Here is a 13,711-nt window from a genome sequence, read left to right as displayed (position 1 = left end):
GCACCCCATCCCGCCAGTCCCCGCCGCCCCCTGGGTCGGGTCCCCCGACCCCCACCACCAAGACACACAACGCCTCTCCTACGCCGTGTTGTGCGTCTTTTGGTCACTCCTTTTCGCCCTGTGGTCTCCTTCCTCCAGTCCCAGCTCACGGGCAATCTGAGCTCCCTGGGGGGAGCCGGGTGTCCGCTCGTTGGCTCCAGTCAAGTTCTCTTTCTCTCCAGAAGCTACTGGAGTCAGGCGCACTTGGAGGTGGCCAGGAGCGAGGGCCAGTGTAGGTACCACCGAGTCTAGCGGAAGGGTTCAACGTGTAGCTTCTATGCCTACATCACTGGAGGAGGAGGGATTCAAACCACTGTTGCGGCCCCTTTGGCTGAAGTCTATGGCTTCTAAGAAATTTCACTTTATATTTTCACGCTTTTTCAGCATCCTCGGAAAAAAAGCGAGTGTGAGCTTACTGTCTTCAGCACTTCACGCAAGTCTTTGTCACAGTCCACAGCAGTGGAAAGACTGATGTTGATCTTAGGTTGGAGGGAACCTACAAATCATGTGCAACCATCTTAGTGTGTGAGATGAGGAAGCACCAATTTGAAAGGGAGAAAAGGGCCCGGGGGTCTTTATCATTTGAAAGGATGTGGGGAGCGGGTAGAGGGGAGAGAACAAATATTTAGAATACCTATTGAACTATGATGCCCCATACTGAGCCAGACAAGAGACTCACAGTAGATGGATAGGTCAGGGGAAACCTCAATATGAGGCTTTTGATGAGACCTCCAAATGAGATTATATGGTCACATTTGTCTCTGTGTGTTAGTGCTCATTTGGTAAACATACACATTTAAATAAACTGCAGTTTCAGTAACTATATTTTGACTTCTTTTTAAAAAATATGGAGATTCTCATAAGATAGAAGTGCCCTGAGCCCTTCTTCATCATTTTTAGCGCTTTATTAAGAAATAAAAGGAGCCAGTCAACAGGAAAGAACTGTTGTCATTACAGCAGAGTTCCCTTTGATCCTGGGATGTCACGTGTTCAGGTTCCCTAAACAGACAGACTTCAAAGCACTTTCTTATCAGGAAAGACTCAGGGACTCATGTCCCTGAGTAAGTGAAGTTCCTTTACTAACCAGTGTGCATGGCTTCCCCTATTCAAAATCACTGGATGTTGCCTGAGCGCTCATTGCCTGCCTTGAATTCACTGGATCCTTCAGTGCAAGGAGGAGCCTTGCTCTATTCCCCCCAAGAAGTGGATCCTGTGTTGGATTGCATAGTTCAAACAAGAAGTGCCCAGGGACTCACAAACCAGGTGTCCTAATGGAATGCCAAGTTTGCTGCACCCATTGTCCAGTATCTGAAGCAAATAGATAAGAAACCCTTGGGGAAAATGCTGGATACAGGAATGCAATGTGTTTGTCTGACACGTGGCTATTCTTTAGTCTTCCGTGCAGAATGTTAGTATTCTAGGCTCTAGCATTCTGCAATATTGCTGGAGAATTTAACCTTGAATTTCCTGCTGTCCATATCTTATTAATAGCCCAGATGATGAAAATTTATATACAAGCAAGAAATTTACTTCAAGGCATTGACACTCAAAGTGTGGTCCAGGGGCTAGCAGCATCAGCATCTCTTGGTAACAGTAGAAAGGCAGAATCTCAGGCCTATTGAATCCAAATTTTAACAAGCTCCTCACAGGTTAGGGAATTTTGAGAAGTACTCTATGTTCTAATCTGTGTATCAAATCTATGTATCTAATGTTCTATGCTCAATTTAGGGCATTTGAAAGTTCCCTCCAGAATCTTTCTGGATCAGCAAAAGATTTGTACTGCTACATTGCAATGTAAAGCTCTGTCCCCAGCTCCAGCAGAGAGCCAATCAGGTATTGGCCTGAGGCCCCCTTCTGCATGTGCTATAAAAATCCTGCTGAAAATTAAATCCTAGTAAATAATATGCTCCTTTTGATGGATGTATCAGATAGTCCTTTCAGCATTTATTCAGCCCCTACTTAAATATTTAGCTTCTATGTGGTCTCATATGATTATCACATTGATCATCACAGTTACGCAAAGTACTGTGATGTACTTACACTGACAAGTTTTCTACAATAAATGTTCAAAGAAAAAAAGATGGGAGGGAAATCTCTTTCCTTATTTTCAACAGGAAAAATTAAGCCTCTTATTTTTAATTTGTATTTGTCCTTCCAATGTTCACTGGATTTTATGGAAGAGGTGGGACAAAGGGACTTCATGGAGCAATCTTACCAGACTGATGGCCTCTTCTAGCTTCAGGTGAAAAGAAATGCATCCCTGAACTAGGTCATGGCCAGCAGGAATGGAAAAGGGAAGGATGTGAGACATTCCTTATTATTTGTTTCTGTTCATCCTGCTGGTATTGATATCATCCTTCCCAATTCCACTCAGTCCCCATAAAAGTAAATAATCTGGCTGCTTTGGGTTTAACAAGATCAAGACTGATGTACAGTTGAATTTCTCACTTGATTTCTCTGGCCTGCCTTTCCCAGGCCCTGACTCCAGTTCCGCAAAACACCAAGTGCTCAAATTGTGGTCAGCCCCTCAGTGAACTCACAAGAGTGTTTATAATGGATTTAGGCACTAGGGGTTAGGCTAGTGGGGAGCATCTGCCAGGAGGCTTTTGGGACTGAGAAATAAGATCTCCCTTTGGCTCTTCATGGTTGCACACAACCCATTTCACATCCATCAAATAAATCTGTGCTCACCATTTGGTCAGATTTGGGGAGGTGTAGAAAATAAATGAGGTTATTATCCCTGCTTGTTGGGAGCTTGCAGTTGAGTAAAAGAAAATATCTTCTCCTCTTGTAATACATACGATATAAACCTAGAAGAATGAATACGTGTGCGTGCATGCACACGCACACACACACACACACTATGGTTAGGTGGCAACCCAAATAGTAAATGTGGCAAATATTAATAATTGGTGATTCTAGCCAAGGGATATATAGGTATTATTGTATGGTTTTTTTTCAACTTTTCTCTAGTGAGAGGCTTAATATATAAATGGACAATGGCCAGACCGTATATAACAACAGAACTCTGACCTGCAGATTGCAGCAACCAGCTCAGGAAACCAACCCATCATCTGTAGTAACCAGCTCAGGAAACCAAAACAGCCTACTATCTACAAGTCAGACTTACAAGAACTCAGACCACTATCTCTACTAATAACCCCTGTAATAATCAGCCCCAAATGGCCAGGATTTGGTTAGTAACTGAGCTTTCCTAATATTTATTCCTGTTTCCAACTTAGAACCAACCAGAGAAAGCCAATTATGCACCCCTAACCTATCACATGGGATGCCCAGCTCCTAGTGAGACTGCCTACAGCTTCCCCAAGCCAACAGCCTCAAATCAAGGCACACCTCAAGCATTCTCCTTTTTTTACTATAAAGCTTTCCTACTCCTCTGTCTGGCTTTGAGTTTTTACCAAAACTCAAGAGATGATGGCTGCTGACTCCCTTGTTACAGCCAGCTCTGCATAAATAGCTTTTGCTTGTTCTCATTTAGTTGGTCTTTGTTTATTTCAACACTAGGATAAAAATTTTGTACAATAAAAAGTTGAGGGAAAAGGGAAGAAATGAAGACAAATGAGCAGCAAACAATTAAAAATACTCCTAAGATGCATACTAGGGGTCAGGTTGTTCCTGAGAACAGGATGAGTCAGAGCACTCTGGAACATGTCCATTTTTGATGTTGCTTTCTGGGTCTAATAAACTGGTGGATAGGCTCTTGGAACCTCCAGGAGTCAGACAGGCCAACCAAAGTGAGCCATAGGCAGTGAGTGGCTGGAAGAATGAGAGAGACTATGTGAGGTCCTGGGACAACCTTCAGGGGTAGGAGATAGGCTGAATGCAGATAGGGTCTATTGGTCAAAGGTTTATTAGTCCTGATAGAGTAGTGAGCACTCTGCCCCCGCAGCCAACCTATGTCTAGGAGAGACAAAAATCATCAGGCCCATGGTTGTTGCCATGGCTTCTCTTCTTGGAATGCTCCTTTGAAGCTTTTAAATTCCTTTTAGATGCAATACAAGCATTCTGTAGTTAAAAGAGAAAAAAACAATCCATATAGGGAATAGAAGTGAGCTTGCTGAATTGTTACAGGGTGAGGATGAGAGAACAGATTGTAGGAAAAGGTAAGAGGAGCCAAGAATACCACTGGAGAATAACAAATAAAGAGAGGAGGAGAAACAGCAAGTGGGGAATGGATGAGAAATCTGCTGGAGGCACAGTTTTGACTGTTTAGCAGTTTGACTAAAGGCCAGTCTCTCTGATAATAATAATAATAAAGATGGTAATAACAATGATGATAATAATGAACCCTCATTTGCAAAACAAGGACACTTCACTCTGCAAGGTTCAATAATCATCCCAGGTGTTTTCTAACCACGATGAAGATTCTGATGCCTGTCTTTAGTCCAAAGAGATTACCATGCTGATCACCTTGGAGGTTCCTTCCACTGAAATGCCTCGTGTAGGCAAATGGGTATAGAGAGCAGACTGGTAATTCTTGGAGGCAGAGGAGCCAGTTAACACACAAAGTCTTGTAGTTCTCTTGGGGACGTGAAGGAGACTGTTTGGTGTAGAAAGACTGAAGGTTGATCACCAAGAGAGTATTGAGAGGAGTCGCTTTTGTCAAGCTATGGAAGATGTTATTACTTTCTTTGCCATGGAGAGTTGTACATGTTCATCTCACCTTAGGACAACATTGTGAGGCCTCTCCATTATGCATCCCTGAACCAAAAATATTTGCCATAAATGCTTTACTTTGTCTATCTAAATAGAGATTTCTCTTCTTTAAAAATTTGTAAGGTCTGTGGCACCATGTTTTTACATTTACGCAATGAAAATGAAAGGACATAATGAACTGTAAGCTTATAGGTTTCTTACAAACTTTACGATCTTAGACAAATGAAATCAAAAAAATGGTGCAAGAGCAAGCCTGTGGCAGGAGGGTCTAAGCAGAATTGGTTCACGTCTTCTTGGGATTGCATGAATCAGTGTTTTTTCCCAATGTTTTCATCTATGACTGTATTTGCAGTAAGAAATAAGTTCAAGATTATTCTTGGTCAAATAAATGGTTAGTTCCTGCTTACTAGCTTATATAAACAAGGTTTCTAAAAAGTGAAAACAGAACTCTTTAAAAAATTGTGTTATTTTCATACCAAAAAATCTGAAAATCTGCATATGTCCTTAAAGAAGGATTAAACTCTTCCTCTCCAACGCCCCTTTTCCCTGCTTGCTTCCACCCCTGGACCTTTGAGAGAGAGGCATTAATTTCAAAAAAGCAAACTTAAGGGTTTGGGGCTCTGGATTCAGAAAGGACAAAACCGTGGTAAATTTCTTATCTTCTTCCCTGGATTTTACCACCGTGTTAAGTGAAAGGGGTGCCCTGTAATCTCCCTACCCATCAGACACCCTCTGCATGCGCCTCTTGTTTCTCAGGTGGGTCTCCTGTTGTACCCAAATATCTGGAATTCTTATGTCTGCACCCCTTCTGGGCACCAGAGGCCCTGTCTCAGCAGAGTGTCAAGATGAGGGACGAGAAGACCGTCTGGGAGTGGCTCTCTTCAAACAGGAGTCTTTTCGAATGGTTGACAAGAGTTGGAAAGATTTCATTTTTGTAGGAGAGGATCCTGGATTTTTGCTCGCATCAAGATCTCATTTAATACTTCGAGATGCTAGGTTTACTCTGTGTATCTGTAAGGTGAGAGGCAGAGCAAAGCTTTACAGGCGAGGGCTCCATAGCTCAGGGGTTAGAGCACTGGTCTTGTAAACCAGGGGTCGCGAGTTCAAATCTCGCTGGGGCCTTCTGCTCTCTCTTTTTTTCCTTCCAGACGAGGGCTTCAACGCCAGCTGTGCTCGACAGATGTCCCTTATCCTCAATAGCACCGAGGAAGACGTTTAGGCAATCCAGATATACTTCCCTTGCTGCTCTCCAGGTCTGGATCCACCAGAGCCACTGATAAATGACTCTTTCGGCGTGAGGCTTACGTTTGCTTGGTAAACAAGAACACGCATTCCTGCCAACAGAAGGCACTCAAACGCACAAGTTTTCAGGAAACGCCAAGTGACGTGAATGAGCCTTGAGGCAAAATTATAAAATGTTTTGAGCGTGGCTCGTTGGTCTAGGGGTATGATTCTCGCTTAGGGTGCGAGAGGTCCCGGGTTCAAATCCCGGACGAGCCCTTTTTTTTTTTTTATACCTCTAATAACGTGTTTAGAGTATTTCTGTTACTACATTTTGTTTTCTCTAGTCTGCTTTGAAAAGTTGCAATGAAAGCCTCCTTAAAGATGTGAAATAGCAATGTACACACAGCCCTAAGTAAGTTATCTTTGAAGTCTGTCTGACAAAGTGTTTCCCCTATCCCCAGGGCTGGCAGGCGGGCGGGGCAGGCCGGAGAGCTGAGGATTCTCTTGCCCTCTCAGCCCATCTGTTGTGAAACGGAGATGGTAACACTTTCCCTTTCCTCGCCCACCTCCAGGGATCCCATTCAGTCAAATACAACAGCGTATGGGAAATTGCTTGGAAACTTTAAATAGTGGTAAATGTAAGGAGTGTTTTCTTTTCTCGGGAGGAACTGGGAGCTGATACATACCAACATAATCACCATTTTATAATTGTGTGATGTGTTATCCTTTAAAAGAGTTTTTACCCGTTATCACATAGTATTGTCTTTCTTTTGTTTTTCTCTTGCTCTCCCTCCCTCCTTCTTACTCTCTCTCTCTCTCTCTCTCTTTTTTTTTTTTTTAAATAACGTCTCTGTGAGGTAGGCAATGGATTCTGTTCACTCTAGCGGAGCAATAGAGTGATGAGGGAATGTAAAACTCCAAAGGCAGATTTAAAATGCTAAATTGAAAAAGCAAATGTTTTGTGGACCCTTAGCAACTTTCTTTATTGAGTGAATAACTATTACAGAAAAGAATGACTCCATTAGAAATTTCCCCTTCGTGGCAGCAGATCCGCCAACTTATCCGCACTGACACTCATATTCTATCTTCTTTCCTGTTTCAAGGCCCACCTTTCTCTTCTATTTAAGGGCAACTCCTCTCATTTCACACTAGATGAATCCCATTCCCTCTCCCCTACTCAAGGACTTGATTTCTGTAGTCAACATCCCCTTCCACAGCCTCCAAAACACACAGCGGCTATTTCTCCCAGGGTGCATGCTCATTCCCATCAGCATACAAACATAGTGTCTACAGTCTTTTATGATCATAACCAGGCTTTTGGCTCCACCATTCCACTGAAATGGCTGTCATCAAGGTCACCAACGACTTTGATGGTTCCAAATCTACCGGTCACTTCTCTTCATGTTACTTCTCAGCAGGTTAGGGGTACTACACCCCTCATTTCAGCAGCCTACTTTTTAGTCTCCTTTGCTGGCTCCTTCTTTCCTGACCTCTCAATTTTTGAATGGCCTCCTGCCCTCCTTTTTGGTTATCTGTCTGCACTCACCCATCGAATCACATGGCTTTAATATCACCCATACAGTGATGGTCTTTAAATTTATTTCACAAACCTTGACCTGGGTTTGTACATATAGTCGCCTGCTTGCCCCACGTGAGTAAATTATAGGTATCTCAAATTTAGCACGTCTCAAATAGTACTCTTGTTCTCCTGCCACTTCTCTTCCAACTGCCCTTCCACCACCGTGCATGTCTCAGGAAATAGATCCATCATTCATCCACTTCCCTCATACATTACATCCAGTCCACCAATGAACCCTGTTGGGTCTAGCTTTTCCATTTCCCAACACATTCACTGCTATTACTTGAGTCTAAACTCTCCTTCATCTTTTGCCTGGATTCCCAGAATAGCCTTCTAACTCATCTTCCTACTCCGTCTACTCCCTATTCCAGAGGGCAGCCAGAGTGATCCTATTAAAATAGAAATAAAATAATATTCTCTTCAGTTCAAAAACATCCAACAACTTCTCACACTTAGAATGAAATCCATGATCTTGCCCTTGAAAGTGTCTTTCTGATCCCAGCTCCTGCCCCCTCCTCCTTCTCACTCATTTGATTCTGGCTACGTTGGCCTTCTTACTGTTCCTCAAATACATGGACCTGTTTCCTGTTCTGGAACTTTCACTTGCTGTTTCCTCTTCCTGGAATATTATGTCCTTGGATATTTGTATAACTTCCTCTCTCATTCCTTCTGTGTTCAAATGTCACCTCTTTAGAGACATCTTACTTGACCAACCTTTCCACAGTAGCCCTCAGTTGCCACTATTCCCAAACTACTTTTTCTTCACAGTACCTATCACTACTTGACACGATTAAATATGCTTCTTTCTTTCTTTTTTTCTCCTATTAGTGTATAAGCTCCAGAAGGCCAAAGATTGTGTTATGCTTGCTGCTGTATCTTCAGCAGTTAGCACTGTGTATGATATGTGGTAGGTGATGAATGAATGAATGAAGGAAGGAAGGAATGTTACCATATTCCTGGGCACACCTGCTGGTCTCCAGTAGCCACAATTAAACAGTATTTATTTCTGGCTTCTGGAGGCTCAGATTGGAATCTTCCCAAAGGAAAAAGCTATGGCAAGGGGTTTACATTACAAATGGAAAGACTTAATTGATCTTCATCGCTCTACTTTGGCCCAAGCAGCCAATTCAGGCTACTGGACTGCTTACCTATGGGCACCAGAATTAGAAATATTTATATTGATAATGGCAGGACTTTCACACACATGCTTGTGCACACACACACACTTACACACACACATATATGTATTTACTGTAGCTTTCTGTAGGCTATGTTTGATCTCTTATGACCTAATCTCCAGTGGAATTTCAACCCAGAAGGGAGAAAAGAAAGGGTAGGTCCTCTGGTCTTAAATGTGGCAAACTATATATTTAAGTAGTGAAAACACTTAACATATTTTGACTGCCAGACTGTGTACTAAACACCTTACATATATGAATTAATTTTCATAATACTTCCATGAGGTGTATTCTATTATTACCTCCATTTTACACATGAGGAAATTGAGGTACAGAGAAGATAAGCAACTTGCCTAAGGCCACACAGCTAGTAATGTGAGAACTGGAACTCTGATATTCTACCAGCAGAGTCCACCGTCCCTTCATCATCCTCCCCACATCACTGTTCTCCCTTCCTTATACTGCGTTTATTTTCTGCTTGATGATGTCTCAGGATGTTTCAAGATCACTTTGTAATGTGCGGCTTACTTTTCCAGTTTGGTCTGTGAGCATCCCGTGTGGGCAGGCATTGTGTTTTATTCATTTTTTCTGTATTCCTCAGCAGTAGAACAGTGACACTCATGTGACAAGTCCTCAAAATAGGCTCTTTGGCAGAGTGAAGAAAGGCAAAGCAAACCTTATAGGTTTATGAAATGAAAGTCCTAGCCCTTTACCTTTGGGAAACCATGGATTCAAAGGCATTATTACGATCTTGCGATGGTGTTATTGTCTTTCATTAAGAAAAACTTTGAATTATGGGACTTAAAAATATGAGAAGTCGCCAAACAGCATATCCCAGATTCTCTAGCGGTTGGGCGCGAAAGGAAGATGAAGAGACGCAGTGATTTAACGTGGCAGCAGCAGGGCAATCTTAACTGTCGGATACACACGGTTTCAAAAAGCAGATGGCAGCGGTGGGATTCGAACCCACGCCCCCGAAGAGACTGGAGCCTTAATCCAGCGCCTTAGACCGCTCGGCCACGCTACCCGCTCTGGTTATACACCTAAGCACATCTGTACCCTTCATTCTCTTCCCCTCCTCTCCTCACCCCATAGCTGATATATTTGTAGTTTTATTGGGTTCGTTGTATCTCTCTTCTTTTTCTTTTCTTCCAGGTTTATTTTACTTTCTTTCTTCTTTTAAGCCACAGTGCTTGAGATTGGTGGAAAGAGCCGTGACACCTCTCGCAGGGCGTCCCGAGAGATGGGACAACTTGTGTTGGCTCTAACGTGTACGGAGCACCTGCCCTGAGCCGGGCACAGGCTGGTCACCCGGGAAAGTTGGGGGCCTCTCCTGCCTGGGGGTGTCTCCATGGAGGGCGCCACGTGGAGAGAGCTTTTGCTACGAGAAAGACACTGAGTCTGGGGTTGTCCGGCGAGAGAGCGCCTGGATCTGCCCGGGGGAGACGGGGAAGCTTTCCGGGCGGTGAGTTCAATAGAGTCCATGGCAGGGCCAGAGACGTCCCAGCCTGGCCGAGCCCAGGACCCGGGCAGTAACGTGCCGAGGTCGGAAGAAGCCTCCCTACCCGGGCCCCGCTCTCCCGCCGGCCGCGGGCAGAGCGGTGGTTACGCGTCAAGGAGATGCCCTCCCGTGAAGGCGCATCCTCTCCTCTCCCCACGGCCACCAGATCAGCCCTCAGCCCGTGACTGTCCCTGATGAGATTGCCTCCCACCATCCGCGTAGCATCTTTGGCCTACTGCAAAGCGAAAATGTGCAGGGAAGTTATTCTCTTTGATGTCTGAAATTTTTTCCAAAAATGATCTGTAGTCTAGGAGCATCGCCTTCCAGAGTCTGGGCAAGGGAGACTGCAGTGATTTATTCATCCACTAGGTGTCACCCTATGCCCATAATTATTAAACAAGGACTTAGCCAACTGTGGACGTGGCTAAAACTTTCTTTACTAAAGTTTAGAAACCCACAGCCCACTATGTGTGGCTCGTTGGTCTAGGGGTATGATTCTCGCTTAGGGTGCGAGAGGTCCCGGGTTCAAATCCCGGACGAGCCCTGCTTTTTTCTCTCCCAGTCAGTTGTCTTCCTCGCACAACCAATAAAACCTGATTTATTGATGTTACACCATCACGCTAAGCAACCACCTTCTGTAGCTAATATTACTGTGTGACCACCATTTTATACTCCACCATTTCAGATTTATATACTTAATCTTTAGACAATCTTTCCTTGCAATGTTATTAAATCACGAGGATAAATACCAGATATTGTTACGTATAATTTATACAGTATTTCCTCTACAAAATCATTATTTCTGAAGTCAACTATCATTTCTCGTTTGCAGTTTTTGGTTATTATCCAAGAATTGTTCACTCAGAACTTAGGGAGGCATGTTTTATATCAATAGTTTCACACAACCGTCAATTTTCCTCCACTGTACGTATGGGGGCATTTCGGTGCTGAGACCTCTGTGGGTCAGCGTACGTGGCAAGGTGTCTTGTCACATAAAGCCTGGGCTCCCTCCCTCATTCAAGCCTGACGTTCCAGGGCCCCGTGTGTGCGCGAGGGTGGGAGAGTCTCAGGTGGTGGAGCACTTGGGGACTGAACTTCTCCACAGGGATGCTCAAGCCTTCCCGCATGGTACACTCACCTGGGAAGCTTTTAAAGCGTTCACTGAGGGACCCAACCCCAAACCACATGAACTGGATTCTTTGAGGATGGGGCTTCTGCACGGTTATTTTTTAAAAGTTCCCCAGTTGTAATCAGGGTTGGCCTGGGAGCTACAGATGCTACCCAGTTGCTCTACGGGCCACAGCTGGAGACCAGGCCCAAATCCCTGTAACTCTAGGCATCCTGTGTCCCACCCCGCCCTCCTCAGAATCACCCCCTCCCAGCAGGTGCTTCATCTTCCCTAGTTAGGTTTAGTTCTGGGTCCAATGGTGTCCGGAACTGACTTTCTCTCTGTGATCCTCCTAACTTCCCCAAGCCACAGACGTGGACTGTGCTAAAGCAGGAAACTCCACGAAAAAAGACACAGCCCAGTGTTTCAGCCTGCTTTATTTGAGGGGGATATGTGGATATGTGCGTGTTGGGGGGAGGTGGCTTTTATTCCCTAACCTTGGATCAAGCCCTTCACCCCCACTCCCTCCCTCCCTGCTGGGTATTCAGCACCGAATGAACCAGAGTTAGAAGTCACAGGTATTTTTCACCTCACTCTTAGCTATGTTGCTGAGTGTTTAGCTTCTAGAACCTCTTCAGATATTTGGAAGAACTGTGAAACAAATTGTAGGGGCATTAGTTGGTGTGCCCCTTTAAAAACCATGTGTCCTTGAGGCTCCTGTCTGGGCTGTAGGCCAGCACTCACGATGGTGACAGTCCTGGGCTTGGCCAACCCAGCTGCTTTCTGTGGGAGAGTTAACACAAAGACCCTCTCGGTCTGACGGAACACGTTGGCCCTCCGGGGGGTGGGGGGGGCTCTGGTCCTTGGAATGCAGGTCATACAGGGATGATCCCCCTTGGCAAGCATGCAGGCTTTGTTCCTCTCCTACTTAAGCAAGCGTCTCTCAGGGGGGTGGTAGCGGGAGCACGTTGCTGTCCAGCCGGCCACCACTGGACCTTCCCTGTAAGTAACTCCTATTAAGCCCATATGTCTCATTCGCTGTCTCCGGATCTTCTTTGGTCTCTCAGCAACCTATCCCAGACTGCTCGCCCAGATGAGTGTGGGGCGGAACACAAATAATCTTGGAATCATCTTTTAGTCCTCTCTCCTACAACCCACATTCAATTCTTTGACAAATGACATTGGCTGTACCTTTAGAATATTTCCAGAATGCAAACATTTCTCCCCACCTCCACCACCACTGCTATAATCCAAGGCACCACCATTTCCCACCTGCCCTATTGCAGTAGCCACTGAGCAGGTCTCCCTGTTCAGTCCCTGTGCCCTTCAGTCTATTAACAGAGCAGACAGAATGATCCTGTTGAAACCTAGGTCAGAGTTGGTCATAGCTCTTCTTAGAATCCTCTGTGCATCTCCATTTCATTCAGCATAAAATCAGAACTCCTTGCTATGGCTTTAAAATTCTCTACATGATTTTGCCACTTCTTGGATTCCCCTCACTCCTCTGACCTCATCTCCTACCACTCTCTCCCTTTGCTGGCTGCATTCCAATACATTAGGCTCTAGTGCTCCTCAGAAATTCCCACCTCAGTGCCTTTGTATGTGCTTTTCTGTCTGCCTTGAGTCTTACCTCCCTCATACCTGCATAGCTCAATCCCTCACTGCTTTTAAGATCTCTGCTCAGATGTTACCTATCAGAGAGTACTTCTCTGATCACTCCATATGCAATAGAACCCACCTCCTTTGCTCTCTATCCCCCTTTCTCTACTTTCTTCTTTGCACATACCACCACCTGACTTTTGCTGCTGCTGTTGTTTTACTCATTCTCCCTCCCCCATCACTAGAACAGAAGCCCCATGAGAACAGGGTGTTTTCACAGCCGACGTCTCAGAGGCTAGAACAGTTCTTAGCACCTAATAGATACTCAATAAATATTTGGTTAATGAATTGTGTGAATTGTTGTTTTAAATCAAAAAGTTATCCAGGCTTTTAAGGGATACCTGAGCCTGTGACACTGGGGGAGACAGGGAGCCTGGAGGTACTGGGGGCGTGAATAGGGTGCTCCTGCAGTGTCCCATCCTCTGGGAAAGGCTGAGGGGACCATGCCTGGAAAATATTCTGTGGCAGCTCTCCTGTTGGGCCACACTGTGGACCTATAAATACTTTAAAGAAGCATTGAAAAGTTCTTCCAACTGGATGTAAATGAAGGCAGAACGCATGCCCTCGGGAGCTGTAAACTGGGCATCAGTGCCATCGACTTCTGTTGCAAACTTGCTCTAAGGCAGAGCTGCTTAAGCGCAAGGCTGCTTCAGGTGTTCACGACATTGAGAAAATTCTGAACCAGATGGTGTTTGGGGTCACACTATAGGGTTGCACACTGCAGGGGCAATCTGTAAGAGTCTGTA

General features: G+C 44.8%; 4 non-coding genes across 4 annotated transcripts; 3 read left to right on the top strand and 1 right to left on the bottom strand.

The window, feature by feature from the left end:
• Window positions 1-5,765: 5,765 nt before the first annotated feature.
• On the top strand, window positions 5,766-5,838 carry TRNAT-UGU (transfer RNA threonine (anticodon UGU)). The gene has a single exon. It is a non-coding gene; the product is annotated as a tRNA-Thr (tRNA).
• A 306-nt stretch (window positions 5,839-6,144) lies between these two features.
• TRNAP-AGG (transfer RNA proline (anticodon AGG)) lies at window positions 6,145-6,216 on the top strand. Its single transcript has one exon. It is a non-coding gene; the product is annotated as a tRNA-Pro (tRNA).
• Window positions 6,217-9,642: 3,426 nt separating this feature from the next.
• Window positions 9,643-9,724, bottom strand: TRNAL-AAG (transfer RNA leucine (anticodon AAG)). Its single transcript has one exon. It is a non-coding gene; the product is annotated as a tRNA-Leu (tRNA).
• A 946-nt stretch (window positions 9,725-10,670) lies between these two features.
• TRNAP-AGG (transfer RNA proline (anticodon AGG)) lies at window positions 10,671-10,742 on the top strand. The gene has a single exon. It is a non-coding gene; the product is annotated as a tRNA-Pro (tRNA).
• The last annotated feature ends 2,969 nt before the right edge of the window (window positions 10,743-13,711 follow it).

The sequence above is a fragment of the Equus caballus genome, chromosome 1, assembly GCF_041296265.1.
Source record: "Equus caballus isolate H_3958 breed thoroughbred chromosome 1, TB-T2T, whole genome shotgun sequence".
Classification (NCBI taxonomy): Eukaryota; Metazoa; Chordata; class Mammalia; order Perissodactyla; family Equidae; genus Equus; species Equus caballus.
Note: the sequence above shows the minus strand (reverse complement) of the source record. Positions and strands in the feature narration are given on the sequence as shown.